Source organism: Erinaceus europaeus, chromosome 16, assembly GCF_950295315.1.
Source record: "Erinaceus europaeus chromosome 16, mEriEur2.1, whole genome shotgun sequence".
Taxonomy (NCBI): Eukaryota; Metazoa; Chordata; class Mammalia; order Eulipotyphla; family Erinaceidae; genus Erinaceus; species Erinaceus europaeus.
Window position 1 is genome coordinate 75,323,850 of NC_080177.1, and position 17,736 is coordinate 75,341,585.

Below are 17,736 nucleotides of genomic sequence, written 5' to 3' on the forward strand. Positions count from 1 at the left end.
CCACCATTTGGCCCCTCCTCACCTTTTTAAATTGGGAGTCTATTTTCTTTTCAGAGTACCTAGGTAATACAGTAAATAAAATTCCTCTCAGTCTCTTGGCTTACTACCAATTTATCAGGCACACGGGAGGAGATTATATTAAAGGCAGGCGTCATTGTTTTGCCAGATTCCTCCTCAGGAACATCTCCAGTCGCAGTCTCTCCATCTCTTAGTCATTGGACACAGGGTCATGAGTGGAAAGAAAATGGAGACAGCTGAGACACTCTTCACTGTTCTGATTTCATTAGGCTGTTGAGACCTGCCCAGTCGGATCGTCTTTGACAATCAATTATTGCTCCGTAAAGTGATTATTAAGCAGTGCACTGAGTTATGGCTTCTTATGCATGACTCTGTCCTATTGCTCTTTAGGGTTAAGCGAAGAAGCTTATTAACTATCCATTTACAATGGAATCTTTGAAAATGCTAAGTGGAATGCATAATTCATACAGGCTGTCACTAGTACAATGCCAAATCAGTTTAGCCAGATATCAGGTAACAAGGAAATGAGAGAAAGTGTCAGTCTTAATAGAACTAGTTCTGGGAAGATAGTCAGAAGATCCAAAATAACAGTGACTTAGACAAGAGGGAGATTTATTTCTTTCATAAAAAATTTCATGTAACATATCATGTCTTGCAGCGCCAGTGGTTCAAAGATTGTGTCCCTTGCTATTCCACTTACTGTGACTCTCCTCCCCATGGTCATCTCAGGTATGGGTTTTCAGGCTATCACATCTCAGTCTACTCAGTAGGAAGGTATTAAATAATAAAATAAAGTAAAATAAGCACATATTTGACATTGTCTACAATTTCTGCTTGTATTTCATTAGCTAGAGCTTAGCCACACACCATTTCTTTTTTCAAAGTATATGTATACTTTATATATATATATTAGTATGATATATTTATAGAAATAATTGTCAACCCATATCTGTGATCTTGGGAGAATTTTCCAGTGGAGGGAATGGAGACACAAAACTCTGATGGTGGGAACGGTGTGGAATTATATTCCTCTTATCATATAGTTTTGTAAATAAAGTCACTAATTTAAAAAAAAGAGAGTCTGTTCCTGTTGACGTAGTTGAGGTTGGGCCTGCCTCTTAGACCAACATAACACCATGTTTGTTTGTTTGATCATGAAACTTGACATAATCTTTCTTTCTCTCCTTCTTTTGTTTATCTAGGATCTCAAACTCAGGAAATGACTTGATAGATTGATAGATGATGGATAGATAGATGATAGGTAGGTAGCTGATAGATACATGATAGGTAGGTGATAGATAGATGAATATAGGTATACACAGACCTCTTCTAATAGGTGTTTCTGTTCCCTTGGGATAAGTCCCTAGGAGAGGAATTGCTGGGTCATAGGTAAGTCCATTCTCAGTGTCCTAATATGTTTCCAAATTGTCTTCTACAACCATTGAACCATTCTTCACTCCCATCAGCAGTGTGAAAGTGTCCCTTTTCTCCACATCCTCTTCAACATTTGTTATTTCTGTCCTTTCTGCTGTATGACATTCTTACAGGTGTAAAGTGATATCTCATTCTTGTCTTTATTTGCATTTCTCTGATGATCAGTGACTTTGAGCACCTTCTCATATATCTGTGGGTCCTCTGGTGGAATTTCTGTCCATGTTCTGCCCCATCTTCTAATAGAGTTGCTTGATTTTTTTTTGGTGTTTAGTTTACTGAGATCTTTAAGTATTTTGGTTATTAGTCCTTTGCCTAATGCATGTTGTGTAAAGATCTCTTCCCATGCTGTTGAGTGTCTTTTTGTATGGGCAGTGGTATCCCCTGCTGTGCAGAAGCTCTTCAGTTTGATGTATTCCCATAGAGTTTATTTTCACTTTTGTTTTCCTTGCTGTTTAATTTGGATTCTTGAAGGCTTTTTTGAAACATGGGTCATGAAGTGTCCTGCCAATGTTTTCTTCTATGTGTTTGCTGGTTTCTGAACTAATGTCCATGTCCTTGATTCACTTGGAGTTGACTTTTGTGCATTATGATAAGTGACGGTTCAATTTCATCCACTTGCATGTTTCAGTATAATTTTCCCAGCATCATTTGTTAAAGAGACTCTACTTTGGCCATTTACTGGTTTGGTCCCCCTTGTCAAAAATTACCTGGTTTGTGTGTCTATTTTGGTTCCAGTACTAGGCAGTTTTGATTATGGTAGCTCTTCAGTATAGCTTGGGACCAGGTAGTGTAATGCCTCTAGTTTCCAGTCTTGTTCCTTTTTCTTAAGATTGTTTTGGCAACCCTGGAGATTTTTTTTTTTTGGTTCTAGGTAAGTTTTTGTTCTATTCTTTTAAAAAAGTTTGTTGGTACCTTGGTGGGGATGGCATTAAGTCTGTATATGGATCTTGGCAAGATGGTCATTTTGATGATGTTAATCCTTCCTACCTATGAGCAGTCATGTCTTTCCACTTCTTTGTATCACTTTCTATTTCCTTGAAGAGTGATTCATAGTCTTCAGTGTATAAGTCCTTCACTTCCTTTGTTAACTTTATTCCTAAATATTTGTTTTTGCCTCTATAGTGAAGGGTATTGATGTCTGTATCTTTTCTTCTTCTGATTTGGTGTTTGCATAGAGGAATGCCATTGATTTTTTTGTATTTTGATTTTGTAGCCTGTCACTTTACTATATTGTTCAGTGATATCCACAAGTTTTCTGCTGGACTCTTTAGGGCTTTGTATATATACAATCATGTCATCTGCAAATAGGGATGATTTAACTTCTTTTCTGTATCCTTTTGATTCCTTTTTCTTACCTAGTTGCTATGGCTAGGACTTCCAAGACAATGTTGAATAGTAGTGGTGATGATGGGCAGCCCTATCTTGTACCTGACTAGAGAGGAAACATTCAATTTTTCACCATTGAGTATGATGCTGGCTGTTGGTTTACTGTATATGGATTCAGTTAGCTTGAGGAATTTTCTATCTGTCCCCATTTAAAAATGTTTTGATGATGAAAGGATGTTGGACTTTGTTGAAGGCTTTCTCTCTGTCTGTTGAAATGATCATATGATTTTCGGTTTTACATTTGTTTATGTGGTGGATCACAATAGTTGATTTATGTATATTTAACCAGCCTTACATTCCTGATATAAAACCTACTTGGTCATGGTGTACAGTCTTCGTGATGTATTGCTGTATGAAGTTGGCTAGAATTTTGTTGATTATCTTAACATCTATGTTCATCAGGAATATTGGCCTGTAGTTCCCTTCTTTCCTCCCTTCCTTCCTTCCTTCCTTCCTTCCTTCCTTCCTTCCTTCCTTCCATATATGTTTGCTTTAGGTTTTAGTATGATGTTGGTTTCATAGAGGTATTAGGGAGAATCCCTGTGTCTTTGACAGTTTGAAAGAGCTTGAGGAGTTTTTGTAGTAGTTCTTCTTTAAAGGTTTTGTAGAATTCATTTGCAAACCCATCTGACCTGGACTCTTAATTGCCAGGGAAGTTTTTGATTACTGTGTTGATTTCTTTGGCTGCAATTGCTCTGTTCATGTTTTTCATTTCCTCTTGGTTTTATCTGGGAAGGATGTATTTTTCTAAAAATGTATCCACCTCCTGCAGATTTTCTAGTTTTGTGGCATATAGTTGTTCATAGAAGCTTCGTGTGATTCTTTGGATTTCTGTGGTATCTGTTGTGATGTCTCCCCTTTCATTCATGATATGATCTATTTAGGTCTTCTCCTTCTGTTTTTAAGTGAGTCTCACCAAGGGTTTGTCAATTATTCTTTCAAAGAACCAGTTATTAGCTTTGTTGATATTTTGTATGTTTTATTTTCAAGGTTGTTAATTTCTGCTCTAATTTTTGTTATTTCACTACATATGCCTGCTTTGGGTTTCTCCTGTTCTTATTTTTCTAATTCTTTCAGGCACAAAGTCAGGTTATTTGTGTTTTTTCTTGTTTTTATATGTGTCCTTGTATGGCTATGAATTTCCCTCTTAGTACTGCTTTAGTTGTGTCGCCCAGTGATCTGATAACTTATGTCTTTGTTTTCATTAGTTTCCAAACATTTTAATTTCCTCTATCACCCAATAATTATTAACTAGTGTACTGAGTTTCCATATTTTGGGGTTCTCTCTAGCATTCTGTTTTTTGCTGAGTGTTAGTTCAACTCAACTGTGGTCTGAGAAGATGCTTGGGATGATTTTGATGGTTTTGAATTTATTGATGTGGTCCTTGGGGCCTAGCATATGGTCTGTTTGTGAGAATGTCCCATATGGGTTTGAGAAGAATGTATATTCCACTCTTTTAGGATGAAGAGCTCTGTAGATGTCTAACAGTCTAACCTACCTACCTTGTCACTTAATTATTTTTCTTCCTTATGACTGGTTGGTCTATCTGCTTGTGAGAGTAGGGAGTTAAAATCCCCTACTATTACTGTGTTGCTCTCAGTGTACCTCAGTTAGGTGTGAGAGTATTCTGCAGACACCTATCATGAGGAGATAAGAAACTATTCTTGTGTCAACAACTGTGCTATAAACCATTAACCCTCCATAAAATGACAACAAAAAAAGAAAAACTGTTTTCACTTTCTGAGATGATCAAAACTAAGTGTGGGCCAAGGGCTAATTTAGGCATGTTAAGTTTGAGGTGTCTACTGTACTTCCAAGTGGGGATGTGCAGTAAGAGTTAGTTATGACACAGGGACCCAAAGGGGGAAATTAGGGCTGGGAAGGTTGGAAATCATCAGCAATCAGATACTATCTGGTTTCAGGAACTGGAAAGATAGACCAATGGGAAGAATATAATTGGAAAGGAGAAGAGAACTAAGGAACAAAATCTCTTTCTCTGTATATGGTAGTGGGGTAGGTAGAGGCCATAGCATTAGAGACAGAGAGCAAAAAGGTAGTATAAACATACAAAATGGGGAGAAGAAGGTGGAGGAGGAAAAACCAGGAGAAGCTGGAGGGTGTTTTTGGAGAACAAGTGAAAGAATTATTTTTAGAAGGATGCATAGCTTTCCAAATGTTGCCCAGTCAAGCAAAATGAGGACTACAAGTTTCAATTGTAATATTTAACTGTACTGTTTACACATTGAAACACACACACACACACACACACACACACACACACACACACACACTCACCTACCTGGCAGATGTTACTGTGCTTTTGAATGGATGTTAGAAAAATAGAAAAAATCCAGCGTCTTTGTCACTGTGTGTATTTTTAATGTGTATCTCCATTACTCAGATAGGACATACTTCTGATCTTTTTTTTAAATATTTATTTATTCCCTTTTGTTGCCCTTGTTGTTTTATTGTTGTAGTTATTATTGTTGTTGTTATTGATGTCATTATTGTTGGATAGGACAGAGAGAAATGGAGAGAGGAGGGGAAGACAGAGAGGGGGAGAGAAAGACAGACACCTGCAGACCTGCTTCACTGCCTGTGAAGTGACTACCCTGCAGGTGGGGAGCCAGGGCTTGAACCAGGATCTTTATGCTAGTCCTTGCACTTTGCACCATGCACGCTTAACCCGATGAGCTACTACCCGACTCCCTCTTTTTTTTTTTCCCCCATCTCTGGTCCTTCACACATACATACTCTCTCTCTCTCTCTTAAAATTTATTTGATAGAGCATATGGAAATTGAGAGTGAGGGGGAGATAGGGACAGAGAGATACCTGCAGCACTACTTTCCTGCTTGTGAAGCTTCTCCCTTGAAGTTGGGGACCAGGGACTTGAACCCAGGTCCTTGTGCATGATAATATGTGCTCTTAACCAGGTGTGCCACCACCCAGCCCCTGGTCCTTCATTCTCTATACTGGCTTCAGAAATTACAATAGAGAGGCAGATAGACAGACAGACATATAGATACCACAGCACCTAAGCTTGTTGTAACCCTCCTATGTGGTATCTTGGGAGCTCCAACATGGTTTGTGCACATGGCAAAACAAACATCTTCCCAGGTGAGCTATCTCACTGCCTCCAGATTTATTATCCTTTTAAGGTGGTGACAAAGGATACAGCTAGTAGTTGAACAAAGAGGTACTGACAGCAAGGGAAGTCTAGGGAAGTCTGTAGTGCAGGGGCTGCTGTCCCTGTGAACTTGCACTGCATCTTCTTCCTGGTGTGGAGTGTTCGTAAGCCCAGAAGCTCTCCAAACACTTTATCACTGGGGTTTTGTTGGTGGCTTCATAAGGTAGACGTGGCCTATGTGCTGGGCTAGCGTGGAGGTGCCTCTTCCCAGGCGCGTACTCTCTGGGTTGGAGAGAACTCGACCAAAGCCAGCCTGGGCTGCTACTCACTCAGCGACGTGGGAGAGATGACTCATGAAGTCGTGGTGGAGTGACAATGCAATGTCTTTACTGATCAGAGAGCCAACGCTTTTAAACGGTAGACCCAGAAGTGGCAAGTCGGAAATGAAAATGGCTAGGAAAGGGGGTGGATAAAGGCAAAAGTGGGCTAGAAAGGTAGGAACTTCCTTACAACTGTTGCGAGGGTTTTAACTGGTGGGATTAATACTACTCTTCAGGCAGGGATGGTCTTGAGATAGAAAGAAGATGGAGCAGAGGAATGGAATGGGTGGGGATCTCTCAGGCAAAACAACGATTATGTGGATAGGCCATAGTATCAGGAATGCAGGGTGCTTTGTGAGGCTCCTCACAATTACCCCACACCTATCATTGATTCTAACTGCAGCCTTCTCAAAGGAAGAGGAAGTGGGACTGAAAATTAAAGCTTCTAATCATAGCTTGGTTTTTCTGTTGATTCATTCCCACCCAGAAACCAACCAGGAGCCCACTCAGAATCACCTCATGAAAACAAAAAAGGTCCTTACTTATTTAACTTTTTTTTTTCTTTAAAAGAGGTTCTTATCACCCAGGAAATTACAAGGGCTTCAGGAGCTCTGTGCCAGGAACCAGGGCCAGAGACTAATGCTTTTCTATTATTACACAGATGTCTTTTCTATTTACATGGTCAAATTGTTTATTACCATACTGGTTTTAATATGTTGACTGTGTATCTCATAACCTTTCTGAACTCTTTATTTGTTCCAACAGATAGTCTATATATAATGTTACATTCAACCAGAGTGGTACATCTCTGTTTTGTTATTGACTTTAAAAATGATGACCCCCATTTTTAATCTTACCACTCAGCATTCTAACAGGTATTATTAGTAGGTTCTCTTTCTTTCTCAGCTTGCTAAGAATTTTTATTAAGAAAGAATGGTGACTCGTGTTGAATACTTTTTCTTTTTAAAATATTTTATTCTTTATTATTTACTGGATAGAGATAGACAGAAGTCAAGAGGTAAGGGGGTGATATAGATTGAGAGAGACGGAGATACCTGCAACACTGCTTCACCACTTGCAAAGCTTTCCCTCTGCATGTTAGGGCTGGGGGCTTGAACCTGGGTCATTGCACATTGTAACATGTTCACTCAACCAGGTGCGCTACCACCTGGCCCCCTACTTCTTTTTCTATTGTGGTAACCATACTTTTCTTGTGTGTGTGTGTGTGTGTGTGTGTGTGTGTGTGTTTGTGTGTGTGTGTGTAACTATACTTTTCTTGAGTGTGTGTGTAACCATACTTTTCTTGTGTGTGTGTAACCATTCTTTTCTTATGTGTGTGTGTGTGAGAGAGAGAGAGAGACAGAGAGAGAAAGAGAAGAAGATAAAACGGTTCCTCTGATCTATGCTTACATTCTTGGTTAGATTGTGGCATATTTTTGTATATTACTAATTTTTAAAATATTTATTTATTTTTATATGCCAGTGGGAGAGAGAGAACAGAGAATTGCTTTATCATGTGGCCCTGGGGATGGAACTCAAGACTATGTCTGTAAGAAATGCACTGTGCTCACTGAGCCTTCTTCCTGGCTATTACACTGAGTGTTTCTACTAGGGTTCTGCACTTGTGTTTGTGTGTGTGTGTGTGTGTGTGTGTGTGTGTGTATGTGTGTATGTGTGTGTGTTTCCCCATATCCTGTCCTTGTCCTTTTTGGCTTTGTCGGCTATACTTTCTATACTTTTGTATGCAAGGGAAATGCTCTTGGTATTTTTCTGTTCTGCAACAGCAATCTGTAGAAGAGATGGATTATTTATCCTTTGAAAACTTGGCCATTTGCAACTGCTGCATTGTCTGGACTGTTTGGTTTCTTTGTATAAAGAGATTTTTACAGTCTTAGTGTCCTTAATAATTACTAATTTATTCGAGTTTTCAAGTCTTTTTTTTTCTCCAGGTCAAATTTATGACATGCATTTCTAAAACAATACCTCCTTTTATCCAAGTTTCTCCACATTTATTGGCACCAAGTAATTCATAGACTTATTTCATATTCTGTGGCTTAGCATTTTGATTTTATAGCTGCAGAGTCTGTCTCAGCATGTAGTAGGTCTGACTCTCAGTCTCCAAACACAGATGTTCAAGAAATGTGTTTATTTGTCTAGAACTCCATTTGGTCTTTATTTAGAATTCCCATTCCATCAGGCTCACAGAAGTTGGGTTTTAGGCAATTTGAAGATTCCCCTTCTGATTCCTGGGATATTTATAGATTTCCTTAAGGTTCCATACCCTGCTGGCTTCTGCTGAGATATCCATGACTACATCTGATATTCACTGAGTTCTTGCTGGGAAAGCCAGTCTTGTTCATTACAGTCTTCTGACCTCTACCTTCCCCACCTCCACTATATAAGATAGGATTTTGGATTTTTTTTAACATTTATTTATTCCCTTTTGTTGCCCTTGTTGGTTTTTATTATTGTTGTTATTGGTGTCTTTGTTGTTGGATAGGACAGAGAGAAATGGAGAGAGGACGGGAAGACAGGGGGAGAGAAAGATAGACACCTGCAAACCTACTTCACCACTTGTGAAGCGATCCCCCTGTAGGTGGGGAACCAGGATCCTTACGAGGATCCTTGCGCTTTGCTTAACCTGCTGCGCTACCGGCCGACTCCCAGACTTTTTTTATTTGTTCATTTTTACCAGAGTACTGGATTTTGGTGGTGTGGGGTATTGAACCTAGGACGTCAGAGCCTCAGGCATTAGAGTCTGTTTGCATAACTACTATACTGTTTTCCCCCAGTGGAAGGCAGGACTGGGGGTCAGGAACACTTCCTTACTGGAAGTCTGCCACTCACATAGTGTCTGCCACTGCTGCTTGAACTGTGCTTGTCATCTTGTGTGGGAATAACTTTTGCTCTTTCACACCAACTTCTGCTTAACTTCTGCTTAAGTGGATGCGTGTGTCTTAGGGCACCTGGCCAGCTCCACTATAGTATCTGGTCCCTGCAGGGAGGGAAGAGACTTTTTTGTTTTGTTTTGTTTTGTTTTGTGCCTAGGCCAGTGGTCCTGCTGTTCTGTGTCTCTCTTAATGGACCCTCTGGCTGTGGGAGACCGATACTCACTATTATAATTGATCTTGCCGTGTGAGTAAAATGTGTTTAACCCAGTGCTTGACTGTACTTCTTTTTTTCTCGGTGACTCTAATAAGGAGTAGTGTCCAGAAATATTTAGACTCTGTCTAAATATCACTTTTATAAATGAGAGAAACTGTAGGTTTTAGAGCTTCTTTTCAACCACTTACATAGCATAGTCAAAGTGTGGGTTCGCCATGAAACCACTGGCAGTCCAGGACAGAGGTCACCTGCTCAACAAATGGGCCCCGTGTCACAAGTCTTCACAGGTCATTGCTGAGTTGCCCCTTGTTCTCATGTCCGGTGTCTGAGTTTCTCCAGTTCTCCCTTCTCTGTTGTCACTCTAGGACACGTGGAAGTCCTTTAACTGTTCTCAAGATGGGAACATATCAAGTCTCTGGGGACTGGTTACCTGTGAGTTTATGCAGTGCTTCTTTGCCTGGGCATTCTGTTGAGGGGATGGGGCCAAGGAGGCTTTCTCTCATGGCATCTAGTTTGCTATGGTCTCCTTCCCTGAGAATTTTGGAGATCATAGTTTTTAGGCAATTTTAAGCTTTTATTTAGGAAAATGTAAAGCACACATGCAGAGAAATGTGTGGGCAGAAAAGCCCAAAATGGTGGTGGAGATTATCTTTTATACATTTCCATTTCACTTCCTTTTAAGTCACAGCTATACCTATTACAACTTCCGGGTATCCTTTCTTTTCCCCTCTCAGGTAAGGGGAAAAAAAAGGCCTGACTTCCTCAGGTGCTCCCAAATTCTCTTCCCTCTCAGTGATGTCCAAAGCAAAGGTTCCTGGTCACAAAAATTCTGGCTGCAGGTGGAACTGGAGCTCAGGGCCCTCTCTGGTCCCTCCCTTGCCCTAAGAATTCCACAAAGCCATTTCTTCTACAGGATCTTAGTGCTTCCTGGATTCTTGATGGAAAATGGTCCCGATATTTTCTGCCCTTTCCCTCGGACATATTATTCCTCCTCTCCCCCTTTCCTTTGGGCTTAGCCCTGGGGAGCTGGTTGTAAGCCCCACCTTGGGGCCTTGGCAGCATCTGTGTTTCCCTAAGGCTCTACTACCTACCTATCTCTGGCCCTGGAGTTCAGTTCCTTTCCAGCTGCAGGAGGAGGAATCATTACTTAAGTAAATTTACCTTATTTTCTTTCTTTTTTCTTCCTTTATCTCTCTCTTGTTCTATTTTTTCCCCAAATCAGTTTATTTAGGGGAATGATTTACATGACAGTCCCCATCATAGGTGTCCACACCCTACTCACACCACTAGCTTAGCCAAAGAAAATAAACACACCCATCCTTCCCTTGCTTTTGACCAAATCAGTTGTCATTGTTTGTTTGTTTTTTTTTTCTCTTCCACAGAGAAATCTCCAGATTTTGGAAACCTGAACATCAGACAAAAACAAAAAACAAAAAACTAACTCACCAACCAACCAACCAGCCAAACCACAAAAAAAGCCACGTTTTTTTTTTATCATTTTGTATTCTGGGGCAGCACGTTTGTCCTGAAGCCACAGGCCCAGAATGACCAATCTGAGTCAAGGCAGAATATTTGGTGTGTGGGTTGGAGGCCACTCTCAGTAGATACTTCAAAATTCTGACTCTTTTTTTTTTTCTAATAGTTGTTTTTAAACATTTTTCTTAAAGTTTTTTTTTCTTTTTTTAAATGTTTATTTATTCCCTTTTGTTGCTCTTGTTGTTGTAGTTATTATTGATGTCGTCGTTGTTGGATAGGCCAGAGAGAAATGGGGAGAGGAGGGGAAGACAGAGAGGGGGAAAGAAAGGAAGACACCTGCAGACCTGCTTCACCGCCTGTGAAGCGACTCCCCTGCAGGTGGAGAGCCGGGGGCTCGAACCAGGATCCTGACGCAGGTCCTTGCGCTTTGCGCCACCTGCGCTTAACCCACTGCGCCACCGCCCGACTCCCCTTTTTAAACATTTTTATTTATTTATTTATTCCCTTTTGTTGCCCTTGTTGCTTTATTGTTGTAATTATTATTGCTGTTGTTCTTGGATAGGACAGAGAGAAATGGAGAGAGGAGGGGAAGACAGAGACAGAGGAGAGAAAGATAGACACCTGCAGACCTGCTTCACCGCCTGTGAAGCGACTCCCCTGCAGGTGGGGAGCCGGGGGCTCGAACTGGGATCCTTACGCCGGTCCCTGTGCTTTGCGCCACCTGCGCTTAACCCGCTGCGCCACCGCCCGACTCCCAATTCTGACTCTTTTCAATTTTTGCCAGAGCACTGCTCAGCTCTGGCTTGTAGTGTGTGGGTATTGAATCTGGGACCTCAGAGCCTTAGTCATGAAAGCTGTTTTGCAATAACTACTACGGAATCTCCCCACCTCTCTCTACTGACTCTTCACTTGACCATTAAGGAGACTCAAAGAAGTCACTGGTAGGGGTTTGGTGGTAGTGCGTCTGGTAGAGTACACACATTGTCACGTGCAAGGACACAGGTTCGAGCCTGCCACCCCCACTTGCAGGAAGGAAGCTGTATGAGCAGTTAAGCAGTGCTGCGGGTATTTCTCTGTTTCTCCAGCTCGTTCCCTTCCTTCTCCATTTTCCTTTATCTCTATTAAAAAAAAAGGTGGGGGAGGGACTGGTTAAGACCAAACTTGACTGCTCCTACTTTTGCTCTGTGTCCCTTTACGTTCAGGTTGTTTATTTTATTTGTTCATTTTGACTCCAGTATTATCACTGGGGCTCAGTGCCAGCACTTCATGGTCATTGCTCCTGATGGCCATTTTTACCACTGTATTGTATAAGACAGAGAGAAATGGAGAGAGGAGGGGAAGATAGCGAGGGAGAGAGAAAGACAGACACCTGCAGACCTGCTTCATGGCTTGTGAAGCGACTCCCCTGCAGGTGGAGAGCGGGGACTTGAACCTGGATCCTTGTGGTTCGTAATATATGTGCTTAACCTGGCACACTACAGCTGGCCAATACATGCAGTTTCTACAGCCCAAGACACGCTTTACCTAGATTTCACGAGAGTCTCTTAGCAAATGAATAATTTTAGGTGCTACATTTTCTCAGTCACCTGAGTACCCATTCATTGGGGAAACTGACGATCCTTCCTAGCCGACTGAATCCACATGGATCCCAGTCACTTTCAAAGCCAGCAACAAGCAGCTCCTGATAGCTTTCAACCTGATGCTGTTGACTGGCTACGGAAGAAGGGCAAACGCTAGAAGAAGAAGTCACCTTGGCTTTTGTGTTTCAGGAACAAATATGCCCATTTAAAATGGTTGCGGTTAAGGGGGCCGGGTGGTGGCACACCTGGTTGAGCACACATGTCACAGTGCACAAGGACCCAGGTTCGAGCCCCCGGTCCCTACCTGCAAGGGGAAAGCTTTGTAAGTGGTGAAGCAGTGCTGCAGGTGCCTGTCTCTTTCCCTTCCTACCACCCACTTCCCTCTCAATTTCTGGCTGTTTCTATCCAATAAATAATAAAGATAATAAAAGTCTTTCTCTCTAAAATGGTTACAGTTCAGTAGAGACTTTTTTTTTTCTTCAAACTCTCCAGTTTCTCTTGTCTGTAAAAGTGATGAGAAATGCTCCTCCTGGGGCAGGCAGGTGATGTCACACCTGGTTAAGTGCACATAGACCCATGTGTCAAGACCCATGTTCAAGCCCCCCAGTCTCCACCTGCTGAGGGAAAGTTCACAAGTGGTGGAGCAGGGCTGCAGGCATCTTTCTCCCTCTCCCTCTCTATCTCCTCCTTCCCTTTTAGTTTTGTTATGTCTCCATCCAAAGAGAGAGGAGGGGGAGAGAAAGAGAAGGAGAGAGATTGAAAGAGAGGTTGAGAAAAGGAATGTCCCTTCTTGCCTGCCGAAGGCACACCTTTGTGGAGATGATGATAAGTGAATCTTTTCCTTGAGTCCAAAGGGCATCCTTTTGTATGTTGATTCTGGACCCCATGCCATCACACACAGTGATGCCCCAGGTCTTCTTGGGTGACAGTGTGAGACTTTGCCTCACACTCTGCATTCAGCTGTACTCAAGAGTTCTTTTGTGTCTTTTTTTTCTTGGTAATGTGTTTCCTCCTTCCCATTGGGCTGACAGCTTTGTCTGTATTTCAGTCCACTGTAAGTGGCCCTTCTCCGTCTGATCTCACTCCTAATATCTAGTTTCTGTTCTGCCGCAGGCTTAGAGACCAGGTAAACATGCCTGGCAGTAATGTTTGTAAAGTGAGAGCAAATAGCCTGTGCAGAGGGCCTATGAAGCTGTCCTCGGGGAAGGTGTGGGAACCTCCTCTGCAGAAGCCTTTTTTGGGAAACTTTCTCGCCTGCTCTTAAGCCTCTCCTGCATACATCCGGTTCCCTGGCTCTGGGAGACCCAAGGTTAGGGGTGTGTGTGTGTACTGCTTGAATAGGTGAGAAATAACTGCTTCTTTTGAAATTGATAGAGACATAGTAAAGCTTTTTCATTTGAATAGTCACTCTCCCCCCTTCTTTTTCTTTTTGCTTACAACTATTAATTAGGTAGTTGCAAATCAGAATGAACAATAACTCTGGAACTGTAGAATCCCTTCAGGCAGCTCCATTATTTCAGATGCAAACTATGCCATTGACCTTGGGGGCTTTTTAAACCACAGCTGTCAGTTTAAACAAAACTCCAAACCTCAGGATGGGGTGATTGTTTGAGAACTGGTCGGGCAGCTTTTAAAAATTCGATGACATACTTTTTTCACCAGGAAGCAAATAGAAGTACTAACACTATATATATATATATATTCTTTAAGGCTAACAATAAGGATTTAAGTGTATCAGTTTTTGGAAAATGCAGAACAGTACAGTTTGCTGCAGACAGATTGACTTCGTCACTTAGTTATTACATTGTAAAGCTGAGAGGAAGTCCTGTTTTTCTTTTTTCTCTTTTGGGACCTCCCTTTTCCATCAGTCTTTTTTTTTTTTTTTTTTTTCTTTTTTTGCTCCCAACTTCCTCACTATCATTTATAAGGTGTTCTTCATTTCCTGTAACTGTATATGTGGCTACTTCACTAGACTTCATCAACCTGTTCAGTAATATTTGGATCTTAGAAGAAAAGGATTTTTTTTTTTTTTTGCCTCCAGGGTTATCGGTGGGGCTCAGAGCCAGCACTATGAATCCACTGCACCTGCTGGCCCTTCCCCTCCCCCCCATTTTATTGGATAGGATGGAGAGAAATAGAGAGAGGAGGGGATGATAGAGAGGGACAGAGAAAGATAGACACCTGCAGACCTGCTTCACCGCCTGTAAATGGGGGCAGCTCGGGGCTCAAACCAGGATCCTTGCATGGGTCCTTGAGCTTTGTACTATGCAATTAACCGGATAGCCACCTCCTGCCCCCCCCCCCCATCTTTATATTTTTACTCATGATTCACTTATGGGTCATTGATGAAAACAATGAAGTTTCAAGGTGCCCAATATGAGGACTAAGTACTTCTCTATATGTGTGTATTCTAAGTATATGAACCTAACAGGGACCTTTTGCACATGAGTTGTTTAGTATGAGTCAAACACAGAGTGTGAGGTTGGAGTCAGGCTAGGGTGCATGCAGAGATAGAGGGTGTGAGGGAGGGGGACGATGGAGGTGTGCTCAGCTTGTGTCCATGGCACGGAGCTCAGGTTTGATTCTGATGTAGTCTGAAGAGTGTCTTCCATAGGGCAGTGCAGTCTGGCTGGAAAGCAAAAGGCACAGTGACATGGAACAAGAGATGTTCTGGTGACATACTCAGAATTGAGTCATATTGACAGTAAGCTGTTAGGTTCAGCCAAATGGAACTGCTGTTTCTTTTTTCTATAAATTAAGAAAAAGATTTTTAATATTTATTCCCTTTTGTTGCCCTTGTTGTTTTATTGTTGTTGATATTGTCATTGTTGGATAGGACAGAGAGAAATGGAAAGAGGAGGGGTAGAAAGATGGGGGAGAGAAAGATAGACACCTGCAGACCTGCTTCACCGCCTGTGAAGCGACTTCCGTGCAGGTGGGGAGCCGGGGGCTGAACTGGGATCCTTGCGCTGGTCATTGCGCTTTGCATCACCTGCGCTTAACCTGCTGCGCAACCGCCAGACTCCCCAGAATTGCTGTTTCTATAGGTTAAAACAAATGATCAGATCAGCAGTTTTAACTGTTTCAGTTTTGTTTGTAGCAGGTGGACAAGTGAGTGCTGACGACGATGTGATTGGATGCCTTTGTGATCTGCAGTGAGACTGGCTGTCACCAGAAGGAGAGAGACTAGATTATAGATAGTTGGAAAAAGTTATGTAAGAATTTTCATGGAAAGAATATTTATGTGTGGAGTGGAAAGAGCTTGAGATACAAGAGGAATAATCAAATGGAGGTTGGGGGTGGTGTAGATAGCATAATGGTTATGCAAAGAGATTATCATGCTTGAGGCTCTAAAGTCTCAGGTTCAAGCCCCTGTACCACCATAAACCAGAGCTGATCAGTGCTCTGTGAAAAACAAAAAATCCTTTTGGAAATAATAGTTGATCCATATCTACAACCTTAAGAGAACTGCTGTAGCTTACAATGGAGGGATTGGGGATGCAGAACTCTGGTGGTGGAAACGTGTTGTACCCCTATTATTATCTAGTAATTTTGTAGATCAATATTAAGCCACTAATTAAAGAAAATTGAATGTTATGCTATTCTGTGGATTTGCTTTTATTTTTATTTTGGTCAAAGTAATATACAAATTCAGCTTAAGCCATTGGACGGGAGAGTGTGGTGGTGGTGCACCCCGCTGAGTGTACACATCACCAAGCATCAAGACCTGAGTTCAAGCCCCGGGTCCCCACCTGCAAAGGGGAAGCTTCACAAATGGTGAAACAGGGCGTTATCAAGACAAACACACACACCAGACAGGCTGTTAACAACAACTTCATAGCATTTCCAAACATCCTATTCCTACTTCTCATAGGCAGGCACTTCCTAATGTTTTAATGATTTCATCTCAGATAAATCTTTATAGTTCTTCTTTTTAAATTTTCTTACTATCTTTATTTATTGGATAGAAATTCCCAGAAATTGAGAACAGCAGGGGAGATATAGAGGGAGAAAGAGAGACATCTGCAGCACTGCTTCACCACTAGCAAAATTTCCCCCTGCAGATCTGGACCAGGGGCTCAAACCTGGGTCCTTGCACATTGTAACATGTGTGCTCAACCAGCTATACCACCATCCAGCCCCAGTCTTTCTATTTCTAAACCATATTTTTAATGCTACTAGTTTCTGATTATCTCCTACTAAATTCCTATTAAGGCGTATAATACATTAGTGTTTTGGCCACCACTTTTCCAGATTCATTTTTCCTTTCTTATTACTTTTTTTTCTTTAAAATTTATTTATTCATTTATTATTGGATATATAGAGAGAGAAATTGAGAGGAGGGGAGAGATAGAGAGGGAGAGAGACAGAGACCCCTGCAGCCCTGCTTCACCACTTGTGAAGCTTCCCCCCTGCAGGTGGGGACCAGGGGGTTGAACCTAAGTCCTTGCACACGTAATGTGTGTGCTTAACCAGGTGTGCTACTGCCTGGCCCCCTTCTTTTCCCCCTTTTTCTCTGAATCCAGAGCATGGCTTATCTGGCATATGGTATTGTGGGTACTGCAGAGCCCAAGGCATAAAAGTGTCTTGCATAACCATTATGGTATATCCCTCAGTTCTCCTTCATATGTTTTTAGTATAGTTAATTATAACTTTTGGTATCTGTACTATTAAACTCAGGAATATATTAAAAGTAACATTTCTTGAACAGTTGTTTCTTTTCCTCCCTCCTACCTCCCCTTCCTTCCTTTCTTTCTTTCTTCCTTTCTTTCTTTCTTCCTTTTCTTCCTTTCCTTCTCCTCCTCCTCCTCTTCTTTTTTAAATAAGAGCACTGCTCAGCTCTGGCTTATGGTGGTGCAGGGGATTGAACCTGGGACTCTGGAGCCGCAGGTATTGTCTCTTTATATAACCATTATGCTTTCTACCCTTACCTGAGCAGTTGTTTCTCCTGGAGTTGAGGACTGTGAAATTTATCCACCCTTCCGTTTTTCACTTCTCTGTGCATCTATCACTGACATATCCACAAACCATTTGATACAAGTGTAAATATGCTCTTAGTACGTTACGACACAGCAGATAATCGCTCATGTTTTCTTTGGAGACACTGCTCTTGACGCTCTCTGATTCCTTGGAGCAATCAGGATTAATCGCTCTTTGGGCTGCTACTTAGCTGTGACTGTAGCATTTACCTTCCTCACCTGCTGACAGTCTCATTTCTGTTCCTTCCCAGCGGCCAGCTTTTAACGCTCATTTTATGGAGTTTCCCAGTGTCAGTGACTTGATCTGCT

General features: G+C 41.7%; 1 protein-coding gene across 3 annotated transcripts in view; it reads left to right on the plus strand.

Moving 5' to 3' along the window:
• Nucleotides 1-17,736, plus strand: part of TTC6 (tetratricopeptide repeat domain 6) — a 201,418-nt gene that overhangs the window by 41,793 nt on the left and 141,889 nt on the right. The gene's annotated exons all lie outside the window — the stretch shown is intronic.